This window comes from Sarcophilus harrisii, chromosome 1, assembly GCF_902635505.1.
Source record: "Sarcophilus harrisii chromosome 1, mSarHar1.11, whole genome shotgun sequence".
Taxonomy (NCBI): Eukaryota; Metazoa; Chordata; class Mammalia; order Dasyuromorphia; family Dasyuridae; genus Sarcophilus; species Sarcophilus harrisii.
Window position 1 is genome coordinate 195,466,080 of NC_045426.1, and position 16,051 is coordinate 195,482,130.

Genomic DNA, 16,051 nt, shown 5'->3' on the forward strand with positions numbered 1-16,051 from the left:
TCTTGGTCCCTCTTCTCTCCTCTATACTACTTAAATTGTTGATCTTATAGGCCCTATAGACTTATTTCCTATAGATATATTTCCTATATACTGATAGTTCTAAATTTTCTGCTGAACTCCATATTTGAATCTCCAACTTCATTTTAAACATTTTAAACTGAATGTCCAACAGACATCTTAAACTCAATATGTCCAAAACTGAATTTTCCCCTAATTGTACCTCCCTAAACATTTTGTTTTTGCCATGGAGGACACCAACTTTTTTCTAACTAGCAATCTAACTCTTAAACCAAATTTCTTAAATAAACCTTCTTATTTCCTCTGATAATGCCATCACATTTATACAGACCCTCATCAACCCATGCTTATTCTGCTTACTAATTTGTCAATCAAAAGTTTCTCTGTATTTCAAGTTATCCTCCATTCAGGTAGGAAAAGTATCTAGTTTGACCATGTTAGTCTCCTACTAAATAAATTCTAGAGGCTCTCAGTTCCAATATCAAATAAGAAATTCTATGTTCAATGTTCAAAAATCCTTCATAATGAAGGTAGCTCCTTCCCCTAACTTTCCCGTCTTCTTATACTTTATGCTACCTCCATGCATTCTTCAGTATAATGAAATCATTCCCTTTCTATTTCCCAATAAGATATTCCATCTCTCAGCTCTGAGCAATTTTTCTGTCTGCTCCCTTTTCCTAAAATGTTCTGATTTCTCAACTAAATCCCTTGGATTCCTTTAAATCCCAGTTAAAATCTCATCTTCTATAAAGGCTTTCTCATTTTTTAGTACTTGGTTGTTTTCTATTTATTCTGTTCATGTTTAGTTGATGTTGTTTGCATTTTGTCTTTCCCAGTAGATTGAGAGCTTCTTGGATGTAGGAATTGTCCTTTGCATTTCTTTGGTTCCCCAACACTTAGCACATCTGGCACATGGTAGGCATATACTAAATGTTTATTGACTGACCACTCCAATTTCACTTCATTCACATGAAGAAGCATTATCAGATTACTAAAAGTAAATGTTTTCCATCTATTCTTGTTTAAGTGTCCATTTTAAATTAATGAAATTTCTATAGACATTTTGATAATGGGACAGAAGTCTTCATTAATCTAGGTAAGATCAGAGTACTACAAATGGTTTTTGATCTAAGGACATTGCATCATTCATGAAGATGCAATGTGCCATAGTGATATACATAATGGTGATCACTATTCTGTGTTAAATAAACCTTTGACTCACACTTAATTTGAGAAATCAATACATGAAGTTAGACATAGTTTTTCTACCTCATTGCACTACCATCCAGCAATTAGAATGTAAATCTCAAACAATGAAAAAGAACATTACATGTAAATACAACAAACATTTTCCATCTGCTTCAGAAACTTTAGAAGAAATTGAATTTCCTTAACAAACATATGTATTTCCTAAATCTAAAAGATTTACACTTGCTACAGATACACATATGCTTCACTTTTGAAATTTAGTATATTGATAATAAGATTATTTGTATAGTTTTTTTTTTCTGAGTGTTGTCCCTTAAGGAAAAATGCATTTCCAAAAAATATCCTCTTTAAAAAATCAGTAGTATTATAGATTATTTATGGATGAGGTAAACTTCTACTTGGGAAAGAATTTGGTATGTGCTTTTCTTTTTCTTTTTTTTTTTAATCTAACTTTTAATTTTTTTTTTTTTAGAGAGATGCCACCTTTGAGTCAAATTCGTGGCTTGGTAGGGTCTCTTTTAAACTCTGTGGATTATTTAATTTAGTTTAAATAAGCTACTAGAACTGGCAAAATCTCAATAGAAGTTCATGGAAAAACCCAAACACCTCTGAGTCATCTGCAGAGAGTGAACTAATCCAAGATTCAGTGGATAACTAGAAACATTACCCCCTCCCCTCCAAAAAAAATAAAAAAAGACTATATTAACAAACCTGCAAATAAAATGACATTAAAGTAAAATGTTTGGAATTCCACAAGTCATTAAGATCCTTAACTTGATTTTTCTCTGTGAATCTTTGTTATATTAAAATATCTTTTTTACTTTGTCTTTTTAATATGGTAATCTTGTTTTATTTTTCCTTAGTTTAAAGGGAAAAACATAATATATCTTAGGTGTCTTAAGCATATGCATTTAAAATAAGTGTTATATTAAATAATGATAAAATTTGAGGCATTATCCCTACCCTCAATAAAATACATATCAATATTTAGGAACACACACCACTATGTACTGAAAACTAAGTAACCTGACCTCTTAAAGATAAATTCTTAGAATAATTGAGTTTTACCAAAGCTGTCCAGAAGCATCTCTAAAAATCCTACAGTATGGCTATATAGACACTAAAACATATGCCACAAGCTACCAATGATAGTAAAAAGTGCCATGGGTATAAATTGTTTTAAAAACAGAAGTGGGCAAGTATTTGGAGGGAAGAAATATTGAAAGATAGCCTTGCTAAATCAAAAGGAAGAGATGGGCAATAAATGCCAAGTTAGTGAGCTCTTGTGAGATTTACTGCAAATTCTTACAGCTCAGCAGCTTCATTTTTTCCCTGTGAGGAAAATGAAGTTATTATAAGGTATCATGCCAAATTTCATGAAATGTCATGGCCAAGTGATAACAAATTGTTTTTTTTTTTTTTGCATGGAGCTACCAAAGATGAGTTCCTCAATTTTTATATTATCAAATCATACCTCTGCTTTTAAGTTAAATATATCATTACATATAACTCACATAATTTTTAATGTTTGCACTGTGTGCATCTTTGAATCATGACATTTTACCTTTTTAAAAAGTTTCTTTTAAGTTGTTTAAGATCTACTTTAGCTTAAACTAAGCTAAAATTTTCTATTTAGTTATAACTGTTCTTTGAATGCAATGCTTCTTTTGACTTGGTCATTTATAAAGCATTGACTTTAAGTTTTTGGTCCTTGATTTTGTTTTTCCATGCACGAAAGTGAGTTAAGTTTAGCCATCTATATTCTATATATATACATTTGCAAAGTAATTAAAATTGTTTGCCATGAAGTTAACTAGCTCTAGAAGAGAAGAAAATATGCACGTTATTAATCAGTACTCCAACAAACAAAACTATTAGGGACAATTATCACATATACGTATATGAAAAAAAAAAAAAACCTATAGCCTATGCAATCAGCATGAATTAATCTTTCTGGTTTTGCACGCGTGAATTTTTTCACTAAGAAACAACAATAATTCTATTTTTATGTGATGTGATTACTATATTTGTCTTTAGAGTACTTTGATTCCAATGCAAGCCGCACTACTTACTTGTGTAACCTTGGACAAGTCACTTTGCTCTGGGCTAGTTTCTTCATTTGTGCAATGAGGGTTAGATTAAATGGCCTTTAGATTGCCTTCCAGCCCTTAATTTGTGATCCTGAACTTCATACTTACAAAGTGAGTTACAAACTACATTGTAGTTACAAAGTTACAAAGAGAATAGATAGAGCATACAAATCTATTCTCTAATTCCTTGCAGGATGAAGTTTGTTTCCAGGCAGCAGAATGTTTAAGAAAGGCAAACTTGGGAAAATATAATCAAATACTCCCCCTTCTTTCCTACAACTCCCACTTCTCTGGTCTCTAAATGCTCAGTTCTAAAGTTGCCTTCCACAGGGAGGCATTTCTGATTCTCACTGTGTAAACATTAAATTCAAGTTATTTTATATGTATGTTATATAAGTTTATTTTGTATATGCTTATAGATAAACATACTAATTCTCTCTGTGGAATGCAAATAAGGGTTCGGATCAGTTTTATCTTTATATCCACATGATAATACATCATGACCAAGTAAGCTTTATTTCACGAATACAAAGCTGTTTCAATGTTAGGAAAACTATTAATATAAATGACTATATCAATAACTATACTAATAGAAAGCATGTGATTATCTCAAGAGGCAGAAAAAGCATTTAACAAAATCCAAACTCATTCCTATAAAAAACACCAGAGAGCATCAGAATAGAATTTTCCATAAAATAATCAGTAGCATCTATCTAAAATTATCAACAAGCATAAATGTAATGGTGATAAATTAGGACCATTTCCAATAAGATCAGAGATGAAACAAAATTGCCCACTATCAGTTCTACTATCAATATTGTATTAGAAATGTTAGCTTTAGTAATAAGAGAGGAAAAAATAAATTAAAGAATTAGAGTAGGCAAGGAAACAATATCATCACTTTTTGCATAATCCACATAATACACATAAATCATCAGTATTTCTCTGTGATACCAACAAAGTCCAGCAGCAAGAAAGAGAAATCCCTTTTAAAATAACTGTAGGTAATATAAAATATTTGGGAATTTACCTGTCAAGGCAAAGTCAGGAACTATATGAACACAATAATAAAACACTTTCCACACAAATAAACTGAGATCTAAACAATTGAAAAATAAGGGTAGGTCAAGCTAATATAATAAAAATGACAATTCTACTTAAATTCATCTACTTATTCAGTGTCATACCAATCAAACTATGAAATTACTTAACAGTAGAAATAATAATAAAGTTCATTTAGAAGAACAATAGGTCAAGAATTTCAAAGGAATTAATGAAAAAAATTTAAAAAGGTTTTGTACAAACAACGGCAATGCAGACAAGATTAAAAGGCAAGCAAAAAACAGGGAAAATAATCTTTGCATTCAAGGGTTCTGATAAAGACCTCATTTCTAAAATGTATAGGGAATTTACTCAAATTTATAAGTATACAATCAATTCTTCAATTGATAAATGATAAAAGGCTATCAACAGACAATTTTCAGATGAAGAAATTAAGACTATTTCCAGTCATGTAAAAAATGCTCTAAATCACTATTGATCAGAGAAATGAAAATTAAGACTACTCTGAGCTACTACTACACACCTCTCAGACTGGCTAAGATCACATGAAAAGATAATGATAAATATTGGAAGGAATGTGGGAAAACTGGGAGACTAATACATTGTTGATGGAATTGTGAATGGATTTAGCCATTCTGGAGAGCAATTTGGAATATGCTGAAAAAATTAACAAACTGTGCAAACTCTTTGATTCAGCAGTGTCTCATCTGGGCTTGTATCAGAGATAATAAAAATGCAAAAGGACCCACATCAGCAAAAATATTTGTAGCAACCCTTTTCGTAGGGTCAAGGAACTGGAAACTGAGTGGATACCATTAGTTGAGAAATGACTGAAGAAGTTAGGGTATATGGATGTTATTGAATATTATGTTTCTGTAAGGAATGATCAGTGGGATGATTTCAGAAAGGCTTTTGGAGACTTATATAAACTGATGCTAAGTGAAATGAATAGAACCAAGAGAAGAGTGTGGAGAGCAACAAGATTATGTAATGATCAATTCTGATGAACATGTCTTTTTTCAATAAAGAGGTGATTCAGGCCACTTTTAATAGACTTGGGGAGAGCCATCTTCAACCAGAGTGAGGACTGTGGGGACTGAATGTAAATTACAACATTGTTTTTTCACTTTTTTTGTTGTTGTTTGCTTGCTTTTTTGTTTTTTTTCCTCATTTTTTCTTTTTGATCTGATTTTTTTTTTGTGTTATCATTATAAATGTGGAAATGTGTATAGACAAATTGTCCCCATGTTTAACACATATTTGATTACTTTGTGTTTAGAGGTAAGGTGGAATAAAGGAGGGAGAAAAATATGGAATTCAAGGTTTTGCAAGGGTGAATGTTGAAAACTTTCTTTCCAGAAGGATGAATACAGAGACGATTGGCGAGACTTACATGAACTGATGCTGAGTGAAATGAACAGAACCAGGAGATCATTATATACCTCAACAACAATACTGTATGAGGATGTATTCTGATAGAAGTGGATTTCTTCGACAAAGATAAGATCTAACTCAGTTTCAATAGATCAAGGATGGACAGAAGCAGCTACACCCAAAGAAAGAACACTGGGAAATGAATGTAAACTGCTTGCATTTTTGTTTTTCTTCCCGGGTTATTTATACCTTCTGAATCCAATTCTCCCTGAGCAACAAGAGAACTGTTCAGTTCTGCACACATATATTGTATCTAAGATATACTGTAACCTATTTAACATGTATAGGACTGCTTGCCATCTGGGGGAGGGGTAGAGGGAAGGAAGGGAAAAAATCAGAACAAAAGCGAGTGCAAGGGATAATGTAAAAAATTATCCTGGCATGGGTTCTGTCAATAAAAAGTTATTAAGAAAACTTTCTTTGCATGTACTTTTTAAATAAAAAGCTATTATTTAACAAATTTAGGCAGATAATGTTTAATATAGAAAAACCTATAATTTTTACATACTTTATATTTAGTATCTCAGATACTCATTTGTGATATTGTTGTGTTCTAATAGAAGAAAAATGTCCATTTCTCTGAAATATGTGTTCATGAAGATCATTGTAAAACTGAAGACATGCTAGTCAATAGAACAATATTCTTGTAACTTCTCTCTCTTTTAACTTCTTCACCGTTAACAAACATTTTTAATAGGTCTGATGTCTTACTGATAATTGGATAATAAATAATCAGCAGACATTTTAGCAAATATAAAAATAATATTTGTTTTGATTGTCCTTCAGTTCTATTCAAATGATCACATTGTGATATACTTTATATTTTATGGTGTAAACCTATTCACCCAGCCCATCTCTACTATAAGATGATAGAAGTAATTCATGTAAGTGTCTTAGAAAGCAAAAGATATTGAAGGAAATTGGCAGTTGTGTAATTCTTTCCTCCCATCCCTAAAATGTCAACTGTCATTCATCATAGCCAATGCAAAAACTCATCCTCTTGGATTCTGAGGTAAACCTACTGATCAAAACTGCATACCAATAAGCAGAGCTTTTACCCAAATTAAACTATTCCATAACATCCCTTAAGAGAAGAGATTGTCCACTGTCATTGGTTTGGTTTTTAATAAGAATAACTGACATTTATCTAACTGACATTTAAAGTTTGCAAAACACTTTTTATTTGCTTTCGCATCGAGCTGTACAAATAATTTTACAAATAGTATTAATAACATTTAACAGATGAAAAAACAGTAGCTCTGAGAAATTAGGCAGACAAATTGCCCAAAGTTACACTAGTAAGAGTCAGAGAACATTATATAATATTTTAGTATTTTAGATAGTGTTTAAATGGGGAAAAAGCAGTCTTCTCATGACTTAGCTCTTAGATCAATTGATTCTTACCTCTGAGATGAAGAAGCACAAACACAAATAAATTATTTGTTGTAAAACTGGAACTTCAAAAGATCTATATTTAGGATGTGAGAATATGATAAATGACACAGGCCTATCATTTTGTTCTATTTAGTATTAACTGCCATCTTTTAGTAACTTTTGACAGATATTTAAAACAGCACTGAGACAGGTCAGGTGTTTATTTATTTATTATTTTACATTACATAGATAAAACAACTAATGGTTTTGCCAAGGTAACATGGAAATTTCTGTCATTTAGTACAAGAATCTTAACTTATGCTATAGTAGTCTTTCAAATATATATATATATATATATATATATATATATATATATATATATATGGATCAAACAACAGTATATTTAAAAATCCGATTAAAAATGTTGGGACATTTAAAGAAACAATTCTCAATTTCCTTTTTATTCTTAGGTATGTATGAAATACACAGGAACACAAATGACACTGCTATGAGAATGAACTATGTATCTAAGTTAGTGAGGCATAAAATCAGAGTAGTATTTTCCTAACCTCTTCTAGTTCATGCTGCACAAAGAACACTGATGGAGGAAGCTAAGCTCATAATTACCTGGCTAATTGTGAGTGATATAAGAATTTAGAGGTTTCATCTGTGACAAAGCTATAGATGTTGGTAATTTAATTACCCAGTGGTTTTGTATTGAATATCATGGGTCGAAGGAGAGGCCTTCTAAGTCAGTACTGATTAAATTTGTGTATAAATTACCCTCAAAATGTGCTTTTTATGTGATGTGCATATGGGAGTTAGCAATTCAGTTAATAATGTGCATTATTTTTTCTAATATAATGTGCATCAAAACAATCAGAGTTTTAAGCAAATCCTAATTGGCTCCTAGTTTTCTGAAGATTATGCCCAGATCTACATGGCAATGACTGAGCTGTTCCCTAAAATTTAATTCATTCATCTCACTTGAGTTTTGACACATTTCACCCTGGAATACTAGTACAAAGTTAACAAAAATAGATATGCAAAAGTTCTGATTGTGAGTAGATAGGGGTATTAGCCTGAAATCATACCAGTGATTCTAGGAGAAGACATGTTCAGAAACAGAAAACTGCATATATTGAAGAAAGCTCTGATAAAGGTAAACATATCTAATTGTTTTGTGCAATTCAATTCATAAACACACATTGAATTTATTATGTGTGATAAAATATTAAGATTACTAAGGAAGATAAACACATTTTACCTGTCACTGCACTTTGTCATTTAATACTGGAGATAATACATATAGGGAGGCAATGAGGTGTAACCTTGTCTAGTTGAGAAATATACATAATAAATTCATAAATGTGGAAGTTAATGGTCTTCCTCTCTTCAGTTAGCTTTTATGCTAGAAGGAAAGAAGGAAGGAAGGAAAGAAGAAAAGAAGGAAGAAAGAAAGAGAAATGAAAAGGGGAGGGAAGAAGAAAGGAAGGAAGGGAGAGGAAGCGTAGGGAGGGAAAAAAGAAAAGAGAAATAATAGAGTAAGGGAATAAAAAAAGAATGGAGGGAAGGAGGAAGGAAAGAAGGAGAGAGAGTGAGTGGCGAGAGGGAAAAAACAAGGATTTATTAAACACTTATGTGCTTAAGCAGTATGCTAAGCACTGAGGATACAAATTTAAGGTTAAAAAAAAGACTATCTTCCTTGAAAGATGTTATATTCTAATGCAGAAAGACATTAAAGGGAACTGAATAGTGGAGTGATGCTGAAAGAGAAAGCATGCTTTCATGATTTCAAAGTGAAAAAATATCAGAAATGTCACTAAAAGGAGAAAAATGGAGACTCCATGATTAATTCACCAATGAGAGGTGGACCTTAAGGAGGGATACTCATTGATGAAGGAATGGGCGACTCACAAGACAAAGAAATTTCAGGATCTGAGGGAAGTACTAGGATGAAGCAGCAAAGTAATAACTTTACAATCTGGAAGTTAAGAACAGAAACATTCTGAAAGGACACAATATCTTGAGTTTCAGGATACATAAACCTCTTTTTTTTTGTTTGTTTGTTTGTATTGAGAAAAGCCAAAAATGTATTTGGAAAACAGAATTCTTTGCATGAGATAAATAAGAGTTATATCTTGAAAACTGGAAGGATTTTCATGCCTTCTACATAAATGGATAAATTTGAAAGAATTTATGGAAAATTGTATATTTTGTTTTGAATACTAAGTTGGGAATATCCACTAAATAATTGTTAATGCAGGTTTGACATTGAAGAGATAATCTTATATGTATATATATGTAATGGGTTGTAGCTTGAGTTGATGCACTGAGGTCCCATGCACATGAGGCTAAATAGTAATTGGACCATACTCTATTAATATATATGCTTGGAGAAAGAATGGTCCCTGCCCACTCTCTGTGCAAACCCTGATGTGTTGTATAGGAAATGACGATTTTGGTGGGTGGAGGCAGAGGGGAAGGAAGAGAGGTGGGGAGAGAAGGCTGGCTGGCTTCTGGTCTGACTGGCTTCTGGTCTGGCTGGCTTCTTGACTCAGCTGCACATATTGTGATCGTGAACCCTCCCTTCACCTCCAATCCCCCTTCACATCCAATCCTTCTTCACTTCTATTGAGAATAGAGATTGAAGATTTTCCCTTAACCTGAATTCCTGACTCTGGCTGATTTTAAAATACGTGGTCATCACATTTGTCATTCAAGTGTGGGAACCAAGGACCCTACTTTCACTGAAGAAGTCTCCAGTGACCAGGGACTTGGGTGAGTAGTGTAATAGACAAACAGGGAATTTATTTTCTTAAAGACTGAACTAGTAACCTTTTTTGGCTGAAATGGGACAGATGCTAGCTAAAGATTCTCCATCCCCCTCCCCCAACCCCTTTACCCCCACTCAGGAGTGGTGTTGTAGAAAGCATGCTTAAGCTGATAGAAGACCAAGGGCTACTTATAACTTGGGAACAGATAGCTAGACTTCTAGATACATTAAAACACACCTCCCCTTGATTCTTAGAGGAAGAGCAAATCTCTCGAGATAATTGGACATTAATTGGGCAACAGCTCTCTGCAAATTACAACGAAAATGGTCCTCATTCAATTTCCATCGAGGCATTCTATTTATACAATATAATAAGTTGGCCTTAAAAAACCCTATGATTCCTAGAAGAAAAAAAAAAAAAGCTCTAGAAATAGCCAAATGGGGAAGCCATAGATAATGGAGGAAGACAATAAAGAAATTAATGACCATATCCCCACAGGGCATGGAGACTTAAGTGAGGCTCAAGGGTATGGTGAATCTAGGCAGTTTCAGCCCCACCTCAGGAGCAGGTCCTCCATCAACTCCACCCTCCAGGATAGAGGGAGGAGGGGGAGGGGGAAGGGCAGTGACAGCACCGGCACCTCCCCTGCAGCATCCAACTATTCTTATGACTAGATTGCAAAAGGGACTGATTAAGGTCAAAGTGGAAGGGAGAGATGTAGCAGAACTCCGACATCACATTTTTCTTGTAATACAACAGTTTAATTCTTCAGGTCAAGAAAGTAGAAAATACGCTCCTTTTGATATAGAAATCCTCAAAGATCTGAAAAAGGCTTGTATTCTTTATGGGGCTACATCAGCTTATGTTAAGATGTTATTACAGAATTTGGCTTTTGAAATCTTGACCCCTAATGACTGGAAATCTATAGCAAGGGTATGCCTAGAACCTGGAGAAAACTACTTGCGGCTTTCTGAATATAGTGAGCTTTGTAGGATACAAGCCCAACAAAATAGTCAAAGTGCAGTTCATGCTGTAATCACCTATGACTTACTAATAGGTGTAGGTTGCTATGCAGACGTTGCAGTACAAAGTAATTATTCCATAGCAGCATATAAGCAAATTGCTGCTAATGCTATCAAAGTATGGGTTTCTCTCCACAATAAAGATGACAAGGATGAGGCCTTTACAAAAATAACACAAGGGCCAAATGAACCCTTTGCTAACTTTGTGGGACGTTTGCAGACTGCTATCACAAGAACAAATGGGGAAAATGCAGCAACAGACATTTTGATAAGGCAATTTGCTAGGGAAAATGCTAATGAAGTTTGCAGAAGTATACTAGGACTGCACAAGGATGCTCCTTTAGAGGAGTTCATAAGACGCTGTGCCACAGTGGGCACAAATGCCTTTTATAGCCAGGCTATGATGCAGATTTCCCAAGATCCCAACATGGGAAGACAGGCTTCCTTCTGGCAAGGGACTTCCAGAGAGACTCATTAATGCTTTCCGTGTGGTAAAGTAGGGCATCTGAAAGCTCAATGTTGGCATAGAGACAGAGTGAGAAAACAGGGAGGGAGAACAAGACCCAATACCCCATGTCCAAAATGCAACAGAGGCTTCCATTGGGCCTCAGAATGTAGACAGATCAGGGAAACAGGATGAGGGGTCCAGCCCCAGGGCCCCAGGCAAAAAACACTTGGGGCATGATGACTGCCAATGGTGCACCCAGAGAGTGCCTAGAAGTCCAATAACCAGACATGACCAATCAGCCAGGAAGCCATATGATGGAAGAAAGGGATTACACAATCAATCAGTCAGGAAGCAACCTGATGGGAGAAAGGGATTACAATTAGGGAGAATAGAGTTGTATGCAGCTGGGACAACTGAGATACCCCCCTGGAGAGGTGAAATCTATTCCTCTCCAGCCTATGGATCTCTTGCCTCCAGGCACAGTAGGCTTGACCATTTCACCTCCTTTTTGTACGTACAAAACAGTGTCCATCCACACACTGATGTGGGAAACTGGGGAATGTGTAGATAATATCCCAGTAACCAATACAGGCAGACAATGTGCGACTTATCACCCAGGAGAAGTAGTAGCATCAGGTTTACTCATACAGAATCGGATAAGCAACCTGGTGATAGTCACCCAGATTCTGACTCCAGACCGCAAAATCCAGGAATATACTGGACAGCAGCTGTAACAGCTGACTGACCTATGCTCATGATCTATATAAATGGCCTTCCATTAGAAGGATTGGTAGACAGAGGTGCAGATCATGCAGTCATAAGAGATGCCAATTGGCCCAGTCACTAGCCAAAGATTAAAGCAGACACCTACGTGTCTGGCGTAGGAGGATCAATAGCAGCTGAAGTTAGTGCTGCCCCTATGAGATGGACTTTTGAAGACAAAACAGGAGGTTTTACTCCTTTTATAGTTGAAAAAATCCCCATCAATCTGTGGGGAAAAGACGTTTTACAACAATTAGGGTTAAAAATGAGTACTTCCGTTTTTTAAGCAGGGCTGCTGTTGAAGGCCTGCCAACACTTTCACCTGTTCGCATCCAATGGAAAACTGATACACAAGTGTGGATAGAACAGTGGCCCTTAGGTAGCAATAAAATTCAGGCCTTATTAGATATAGTACAGGAACAGCTTGACCAAGGACACTTATAACCTTCTCTAAGTCCTTAGAATTGCCCAGTGTTTGTTGTAAAAAAGAAATCTGGAAAATGGAGAATGTTAACAGATTTAAGAAAGGTGAATAAGCAGATGGAAACTATGGGAACTCTTCAGCCTGGACTTCCATCTCCTACTCAATTGCCTAGAGAATGGCCTCTTTGGGTCATAGATATTAAGGATTGTTTCTATTCTATCCCTCTGGATAAGGAGGATATGAAAAGATTTGCCTTTTCAGTGCCCAGCATTAACATAGCTAAGCCTTATAAAAGATATGGACAGTTTTGCCACAGGGAATGAAAAACAGCCCTACTATGTGTCAAATGTATGTTACTGCTGCTCTTACTCCATAAGAAAAGCATTTCCAAAAGTTATGTTATTACATTACATAGATGATATATTGGGATGTGCACCTGAGAAACAAATGTTCGAAGCATATCTATAAAAGACCATAGAAACACTAAGGAATTACAAATTATACATAGCTCCAGAAAAAATTCAAAGACATGCTCCTTTTCAATATTTAAGATATGAAACTGTCTTTAAGAACAGAGAAGCTAAACACACCGAATGATTTTCAGAAATTGATAGGAAATATCCAATGGATGTGACCAATGTTAGGCTTGGCTACCTATCAGTTACAACCATTATATGACATTTTAAGGGGAGACAGTGCTTTAAATTCACCACGCCAGCTTACAAAAGAAGCTCAAAAGGCTTTGAGAGAAGTTGAACTGGCTTTATCCAATGTGGTTGAAAGAGTCACTGAAAAACCCTTGGAAATATCAGTTTTGCCACACAAGAGGCACCCACAGTAATCCTTCATCAAGGAGACAGTGTGATAGAGTGGGTGAACCTCCCAGCACAACCAGAACAAAGCCTTACTCCTTACCCAGTGCTTGTGGCTAGAATTTTATTAAAGGCCATTAAGCAAGCAGGGATTAATTGCAAACTTGTGAGCAGAGAAGGAACAGTTAGATACATATCTGGAATTATTTATTTGCTAACTATTTTGAGACTGGACTAGAAAGGTGTGAAAGTCAATGTAGATTGAATAACCAAGATGCCACTGTAATGCTGATGAGGGACTAAATGTGGGTATTATACATATGAATGAAAAGGAGATAAAACTAGGAAATACTATGGAAGTTGTTCATCATGTGAACTTCTTCAATTTTTATCAAAGGTCATGATTTATTTCATTTCATTCTACATTCTAAAATGAAATTTGTGATAGTTTCTATGAAACATAGAGAACCATAGTGTCCAAAACATCAATATAGCATCAGAATAACAGAAAATTAGAAATTTAAAGAACAAAGTCATGCTTACATTTGTGAGTAGAGATATCATCATATTTATATTTACTGTTCCTTGGATCACTACATTTGGACCCTGTGTAAAATCTGGGCAAAAAAAAAGGAAGTAAAAATTGCAATTGAGAAAATAAATCTGTGATTTCAACAAAAAGAACTTTTGGAGTAAGAGATGTGGAAAATATTTCTTTTAGACACATTGAATTTGAGATTCCAATTTGGCATTTAAGTGGAGATATACAACACTCAATTCATGAAGCAGATATTTGGTCCAGAAGAGAGATAAATCAATTAGTAACTAATCTATGTAAAGATTACATTTTAAACTATGAAAAACACAAGTGAAAGAGGAGAAGGCATAGAGAGAAGAAAAAAAAAAAGAGTCAGATCCTTGTAGATAAATGTTTTGTGATTTGATGATCCATCAAAAGAGATTGAGAGAGAATGTTTAGCTTGATAAAGAAGAAAAAATGAAAGAAGAGAAACAAAAGAAAGTAGTATAGAAGCCAAGGCTAAAGTAATTATCTAAGAGGAGGTATAATTGATAGTGTCAGTAATGAGGAGTTATAGTAGACTTGAGAAACAGCCATTGGATTTAAAAATCAAGAGATCATGTGTAACTTTGGGGAAAACAATTTGAATAAAATGATATAGTAAAAATTAAGGAGCCAAGCAGTAAGAGTTTAAATGCTGTAGAAATATCTTTCATAGTCATTGTTATCTGAAACTATTTCTATTATATTATTCTAGACATAGAGAGGTGTATCATCAACAGAATGGTCACTACAAAGGAATAATTTTTGGCCATAGTAACTTATGAAGCACAAAAATACCAAATGATCATTATATGAAGCTATCATTTTCTTTGGAAGAGGTGGTCCCTGAGCTGTGCAAAAAAGGTAAAGAAAATTTCCTAGTACTCCACTAATTTAAAAATAACTATATTATATGGTATTTTTAAATGAAGCAAGTTAATATCCTGAACTCAAACAAATTATAAAATGGTGCTATTTCAAAAGGCAGGAAATACCCACTGTAGTTATCACATTAACTATAACTGCAGTTACCATATTAAGCATAACTATAACAGAAAATTTGAAGCATTGGAGTTGATTAAAATGAACTATTTGCATATCTATGATGCCAAAAATTTAAATAAACAAGGTTTAGGTTTTAAACTTAAAAAATACTTCCAACCTTGTTTGGGAAGGATAAATATATTGGGAAATTTAAAATTCTCTTAAATATTATATTATGAAAGAATTCTTTTGAGTCTTTTGGCCATTAGGGCGCACATTTACACATAAAGATAATCCTACTTAAGTGTTCTGAATTGCTGCTGATTACTACTTTACAATATGAGAACTAGCTAGCTAACTGGTTTTTATCATTTAACATTTAAAATAATAAATTTGTCATTAGTCCAGTCTTTTTGAGTCATAAATTTAAACTTACTGATATACCTGTTGGCAAAATTTGGAGCCATAAGTTTAAAGACCATCTCAGAAGAGAACTAAATGACTGTTGACATGGATTCAGTCATCAAAGGGGGGAAATAGAATAGAAAAGATAATCTATAAAAGGAAAAAAAAAATGAAGTGAAGAATTAGGAAAGGAAATAGAAATGATAGGCATTTAAAAATTGAAATTAGGAAAAAGATGATGAGTTTAATGATTAATTTTTCACATCATTACTTCACAGCATTACTTGTACTTACAAAAGTAACTACATTACTTTTATCCATTTTCTCAACTCCTGGTAATCAATCAAGAAAAATTTATTCTTGATTTTGTATTATTTGTAAGATGCTATGATAAGAACTATTGAGTGCCATTTACAATCTAATTGGGGGGAAAGGGAATATATGCACAAACATATATAAATTTCACATATTTTATAAGGATATTGGATGCATATATTTATATATGAATCAAATAAAGGCATATGTAAGTGTATATACATATATAATCTACTCATTGTCTTTCTAACTATTCAAAAATATAGTTGTATATGTATAATTGAATGTTTGTGTACATATATACAGAAATACAGGTATATGTTGTTATTGTTCCTCTATTCTTTCTAACCACA